Source organism: Callospermophilus lateralis, unplaced genomic scaffold (assembly GCF_048772815.1).
Source record: "Callospermophilus lateralis isolate mCalLat2 unplaced genomic scaffold, mCalLat2.hap1 Scaffold_1386, whole genome shotgun sequence".
In the NCBI taxonomy this organism is placed as follows: domain Eukaryota; kingdom Metazoa; phylum Chordata; class Mammalia; order Rodentia; family Sciuridae; genus Callospermophilus; species Callospermophilus lateralis.
The window spans coordinates 203,796-210,827 of record NW_027512541.1 but is presented as its reverse complement, the minus strand read 5'-3'; the positions used below and the strand labels follow the sequence as shown (position 1 = coordinate 210,827).

General features: G+C 45.8%; 1 pseudogene; it reads right to left on the bottom strand.

Moving 5' to 3' along the window:
• Window positions 1-2,296: 2,296 nt before the first annotated feature.
• On the bottom strand, window positions 2,297-4,483 carry LOC143388494 (zinc finger protein 511-like; annotated as a pseudogene).
• Between the last annotated feature and the right edge of the window lie 2,549 nt (window positions 4,484-7,032).

The window sequence follows — 7,032 nt, the reverse complement described above, 5'->3', positions numbered from 1 at the left end:
TGATAATATAGCAGAAAAACATAAAGGCCAACTTGTTGGGGGTCTAGAATTCAGATTAAATAAAAACAGAAATATGATTACCAAGTGGGAAGGTTACCTAAGAGAGTTGCTCAAAGAAATAAGTGGAATAAAGGAAATCAAATCTCCATTAAAGTGAGGAATTTATTACATTTCCCCCAGTTATTTGTATTTCTGTTCAATTTATTCTATATTTGTTACACCACTTATAATATATAGTTTAGGATGAGTCCATCATTTTATGTTATTTCAATGAAGATATTATTGTAAATTTACTTCTTTCCTTTTGCTCATCAATATCATCAATTTAGTCCACCCCAAAATATGTACTAAGCACCCGTTATGTACCAGACACTATTTGAACCATATATCATGAGTGAATTAGATTAAAAATCTCTGCCCTCAAGGAGTTTATATTCCAGTGAGAAACACAGCTACCAGCGTATACTCTGTTACTTAGAAATCTCATTGAGTTCGAATAATAGTGCCAAAGTGGAAATAAAAATCAATGATGGCCAAATTTAAGCATATAGCATGTCAGCAATTGTCAATAGAGCATTGAAAGAAATAGAGGTAAGTATTGTAGCCTGTTACCAAACTGCATGGGTATGCAGAATTCTTCTGGCAATACATGCCTAGTTAAGAAAAAATAAATAAACTTCCACAACTGAGGATAAGAGCTGTTATATTTACTGAGCTACATCCTGAATATAACAGTTACTTATGGACAATGTTCAGTGCAGGATAAAGCAATCCCTAAATATATGTCAACTAGCAATGTAAAATGGGTTCATTGCATCCTTGAAAATCCTTCATAATAAAAGATGGCGTACAAACCTGAGCCCTTTGCTGGGCTAGTAATTTATATTCATGAAGAGGATGCATCCTGCAGTGATCATTTAATTAACAAATATAGAGCATTCTAGAGAGAAATGATCCTTCCCTTATGCCAAATGTGTCATTCAACATCAGTGTCACTGCTGAGGTATCAAGAGTGTCAGATAAATCTTCAGATACCTTATACTCTGTGCAGTGAAAGTAATTTCACTGGGGATAAAACTGCCATTGGGCTCAATTACCTCCATGCAGTCTAATTCTGGAAGGTAGGCAGGCACTCTTTTAAGCTTCAAAAGGCTTCATCACCAGAATGATTTCCCTGGACATGGAATATGTTTCTCTTCAGCATTAAATGCAGTTTAAAACCAAACAATCTTTGGGAAAGATTTTAGCAGGCACTTTAGCTCTCTCAGTTAGTGGGTTTCTTAAAAGCATGAATAGCAATGAGGAAGCATAGTCATTGCACTGTATTACTATCCAGATTTTTAAAACAACCTACAGAGAAGGAGTGATATTTTATCAATGGATTGTGAAATGAGTCATTTATATAAGGTCAACAAAGGTTTACAGTGAGCATAGACAGATATTCAAAATCCACTAGGACTTGCTCATGTTTACCATTCATTTCCCCATGAATTTTGTGTGTTCCTTATAATCTATTTGCATTGAGCTTTCCATTCATACAAAGTACTTTATAATGAAAGAGTTACTTAAAATCATTTAAATTTGTTTTTAGCTCACAGGCAAATGGTAACTTGTTAAAAAAATACAGCAATGTTATTACACCATAAGCACAATACAATGTGAATTTCATTTTTTAAAGAATAATACGTACTCTTCTGATAAAACAGTTGAATTTTGATAGACCAAAGAATGCATTCTGCTGTAGGGAACACCGAAAATCAGATTATTTAATCAATATCTACCAACTTATTTTTATTATCTTGCTCAAATAATTCAAACATAATGTTTTAATTTTAAGAAAGTAAATTTTTAAAAAACTCTGTTTGCCAATGCAACTGTTTGTACATTGAAATTTTATGTTACTACTTTGCTACATTAAAGTATTTAAGAAGTAAAAAAAAAGCATGAATGGACATTTAGTTATGCCTCGATGTTTCAATTAATTTCTAACTAAATATTTCAAAATACTGAATTTTGAATGTTCTGCATAATATATTGAAGTTTGGTCACCTTTACAAAGAAAATTTTATTTTCTAGAATATGCACAATTTCAAATTGTGTTCAATCTCTGTACAATTAGCAATCTGTGTTTTGTTCTTTGGAACTGCTTAAGTTGTAATAAATACCTTTTACACTGAGTGATCTCTTAGTCAATAAGGAAATTCTTAAATATGTAATATGATATTTTTATTTTTTTCTAGGGAGAAATTTTAACAGAGAATTAGAAGCTGCTTTTGCTAAAACACTGACCCTCCAATTAGGCCTGCAGATGCCCAATGGGTAACTCAAAGCAGGATGAAAAGCTTGACATCTCTGCCATCATTTTGTCTCTGCCTTTTATCAGCTTAGACTCTGGATCAGGTCCCTGCTCAGCTCTGTACACAGGGACGCGAATCACTGAAGGATATCTGTGAAAAAATGGGAAACACAAGTTCGACTAGCCCTGAATTTACCTAACCTATCTCATAACACACCAGAATGTTCTGGTTTTCAACCTCATGAGGCCAACACTTGCCCAGTGTTACTGTCTCAAGAAGATGTCCACACTGACCTGTGGATGTAGGTCCGCTTCTCACCTACAGGTGCTAGGTGTGCTGCTGCAGGCTCAGAGCAGACTTCCATTGCATCCCCTTCATCCCTGAGGGCTGCAGTTGAAAGGTCAGCATCAGACCCCCGAATGGCTGGGTTGCAGAAGACAGAGTGTCAGCAACGGCTCAGCATAACTCCCACAGCCCTGGCTTTCCCCAGAAATAAACTTTCAAGCAAAGGACTCTTTTTTTCTTGCAAAGATATTCTTACTCTGTTGGCATAGCCTAATTTTACAGTGCAATTTCCAGGCTATCAAAAAAAAAAGGGGTGAATGCTTATGGCAAGGTCACAGTTCACATAATATGCCCTGTATTTTATATATTTAAATATGATCATACTCTGTCTTTCAAATATACTGTTTTTATGGTGCCACATGGTATAAGCCTACCAAGGGAGAGGATGCTCATGGCTTTGGATGAACTCCATAGGCCCCTGCTGGCAGCTTCCTAACTCTGAAAACTAGGGCATGTGGGATTCAGCCCAGGTGCAAGTATGGGAAAGGAGTGCCTGCCATTTCTACATCCCTGTTTCGCTACTCCTGGCCAGGAACTCCTCTGCGATTTCCCTTTGCGGGGAGACTACCCTCTTTGTGTAACACCTTTGAGTACTGATCCCCATGGTCAGAATGTCAGCTACCTGCAGGTATATACAAACAAAAAAAGCCTCCACCCATTCAAGCTGCTCTCACATCTCCTAAGACCAGGGGCCGCCAACAACCCTACTCCTCACGTACCCTCTGCTTGTCTTGGGCTTATCAAACTGGAAATCCGCGGGATAAAGGTGGAACCTCACCATGTGATCCTTCTGGTCTTGGCTGGTCTTAAACTTCTCTGGGCAACCTTCAATCAAGCACTGGTACTGCAAAAGATAGGGTGTCACCTCCCTGATCCAAGTCCCTAGCACAACGTGTGCCCAGCCTGATTAATTACCCACCATGTCCTGCCTCTCCGCCAGGATCTGGAAGAGGGAGTCATGCCACTCCAGAATGTGGGCATCCAGCAGGTGTCCGGAGGGGAAGGCGGGGCTGCAGAGGGAGCAGGCATTCCCGTGTAGCATGTTGTAATGGTGCTGGTAGTCCTCCAGGGCAGCGAACACCTGGCAGCAGCTGGGGACCTGACAGGTGAACTCAGGCACCCTGGGAAAGGAGGCTAATCTCAACGGAGGAGGCACACTTTGCTGAAGCAGAAACCCCAGTGTGACTTTTCATCCAGAGTAAGAGGCCCAATAAAGCTCCTGAGGTTCTTTTGGAACTGGGAACTGAACTCAGGGGTGCTCTACCACTGAGATACATACAACCCTAGCCCTTTTCATTTTTATAGTGAGACAGGGTCTTGCTACAGGACCCAGGCTGGCCTTGAACGCTGGGATTCGAGGAGTGCGCCACCGCGCCACACTCCAAGCCTTACTTATTAAAAAATGAAATTTCCCTAACATGCCACAGGCGGAGTAGACGTGCCAACGCTTGCACCGGAGGGTCTCTGTGGAGGGATCTGAGCCCTCAGCTGCATGAGGCGGTGCGGGGGAACGGGCGCGGGCGGTGTCGCTCACCTGGATCTCTCCGGCTCCTCGGCCATCTGCGTGAGCACATCCTGCAGGTAGAGATGCCTCTGCACGTCCCGGTCCTACAGGAGACAAGCGCCGAGGTTAAGGCCGGGGCCCGCCCCAGCGTCAGGCCCCGCCCCTGCGCCCCTGCGCCCCTGCACCTCGAAGAGCTCGTGCTCCCGCGGGAGGCGCACTGGACGTGCCACAAAGCGGAAGGGCGCCGCCTGGGCCGCGGGGTCCCTCTCCACTGGCAGGTGCTGGCCGCCCCGGGAGTGCGGGCCAGGCGGGCGCGCGGCGCGACGGGCAGCAGCATCACCCTTCGCGGCGGCGCCGCAGCCCGTCGAGCCGGACGTGACGTAGCTGCGCTTCCTGTGGCGGCCCGCCAGCGCGGCGGCTACGGTGGCGGCGGAGGTGAGTCGGCGCTTAGCTGGTTCGTGCAGCTTCTGCCCCTGCCCCTACCTCTGCCCCTGCCCCTCAGGCCGCATTCTCCGCCCGCCTGCACCGGCAGGATGCGGCCGCCTCTCCCCGGCCCCGGAACGGCCCTGCAGCTGGGCCAGTGGACGGGGAAGTTGGCGGTCCACTGTGACCTGCCTCCGCCGGCCGCACTACGGGGGCTTCCCGAACTCTGCCCGGCGGCCCTGCCTGTGTCCTGCGGGCTCTGCCTCTCCCGGCTCCTCCACCGTTCACCACAGGTAACGGGGGAGGAGGTCCCAGGCGGTGCTGCCACCCGAGCCCACCGCCTCGCAGGGGGACGAAAGTCGGAGGACAACCTTACCTAGTGGGCGGCGTGGAGCCTTCACTCTCCCAGCGCCGCGGTTTCTCCTTTTTTGGCGCTGGGGCTTGAACCCACCAGCGCTGTACCACCTGCTCCATCCCCAACCCCGTTGATTTTGAGCCAGGGCTTGAGCTTACGGTCCTCGTGCCTCAACCTCCTGAGTCTCTGAGATTGCAGGTGTAGGTCACCCCACTTTGTGGAATGGTTCATCTTTGAGCACGGCTTCTGTGTACCTGTGTGCAGTGCCAAGGAAGAGAGGCCCTGTTCCATTACTGTGGTTACATGAGCGCCTCTTGATTGGAAAGTAAGGTGCTGGGGACTTGGGCGCAGCTTCAGGCCTCCTCCTCTCACCCTCATTCTTGGAGACACTTACCTTGTCCAGGGCTGGAGGTTCATTTAACAAGCTTTCCATTACCCTGAGGTTAGAGTTCCAGTTGATGAACCCTACAAAATTAGCATGCTGTGGGAGTGTGTGCTGGATCTCCTGTTCTTGAAGTCTAACTCAACAGCTGTTTCTGTCTGAGCTGTTGGTGCAGTACTTTTTAACCTTTTGGGTCACAGAACCTTTAAAAATTTGTTGCAAGACCATTTCCTCACAAAATTCACAGACAAATGATTATGATTATCTTTAAGGGTTCTTTTGTTATTTGTGGATCCTAACTTAAGAACCCACACATAGGTGTTTTGAATTGTTCATATGAACAACTAAAAAGTTTTATTTATTTTTATGTGGTGCAGAGGATTGAACCCAGTGCCTTACACTATTGTGTATGCATTAGCCAAGGGGAGCAGCACAGCCACTTCTTGCTGGCCTAGGGCTAAGTGTGCACATAGTCTCCCAGGAGAGAAGAGCCCACAGGGCCATTCGCACAACCTGCCTGGTGCACTGCCTGAGTGGTAGAGTGTGCTAAATGCCCAACTTGTGAAGGAGCAGCACTTTGGGTTGTCAGAAGGTTGTAGCACTGGTGAAAGCAGTGAGGCCAGCTAGCATGCCACAGCTCCCTGAGGAAAAGGAGACAAGTAGAACTGACTGCACAAGGGTAGGGGAGGGGGAGGGCATCGTGATGTGGGGGGGCCTGGGCTGGGCCAGGTGATCTGTTTTGTCAAAGCATGAAGTTGGTCAAATTTGATCTTTTAATTTTTTCATAGAGGTTAATTTTATGAATAACTCTATACTTTCCTTTAGGAGAGTGTGTCTTGTGATGTTGATGCCTCAGAGCTGAAACCATGAGTGAATTTCGGATTCATCATGATGTCAATGAGCTGCTCAGCTTGTTGCATGTCCACAGTGGAGATGGAGCTGAGATCTATCTGCTGCAGAAGAACCAGACCCCGTATGTCACAACCACCGTCTCTGCCCACAATGCCAAGGTGAGCACTAGTCCTTGCTGCAGGGCCATGCACGTCAGGGTAGGTACTTGTTTCTGGCAGTTACAGCAGCTCCCATGAGGGAAGCCACAGTACTTGTTGAGTGCTTCCCATGGGCCAAGGACATGCTCCACTCTGCTGTTCTCCTGGCTCCTGGTAGCAGCTGCTGTCACTTCACATTGTGTAGATGAGTCACTGGAAGCCCAAGTGAGCTGGCTTTAACCCTGACGTAGGTGCTACCCTGCTGTTTCCCAGGGAGGGGCTCACAGAAGCTCGGACATTCCTACAGGTAAAAAGCTACCGCTGTTAAACACATTGAAATTTTTCAAGGTGTTTCCTCAGTCACATTACACATGATTTAAAAAGATTTTCAGTGAAAGATGGTTTTAAATTTGAAATCTGTTTCTAAAACACACTGTGAAGTTTCACTTATTTGGATAAAAGTCAGGACAGTTAGACAAGCTAATAGGGTAGGGTGGAGAGAGACACGCAAACTTCTGTAGTCATCGTCAGCATACACAAGTCACTGGGTTAAATGTGTCCTAGAGCCATACATGGTAATAAATCCTATGGGGACTAGAGTTCAGGGTGTGAAATGAAAGTGTGAGCTACCAGGAAAAGGTAAGTGCTTATTATTTGCTCTTGTCTAAGAAGCAAAAAGTGAGAGAAACTGCTGAAAACATTTATTCTAAATCATGAATGGCTAGTGAGACAAAGAG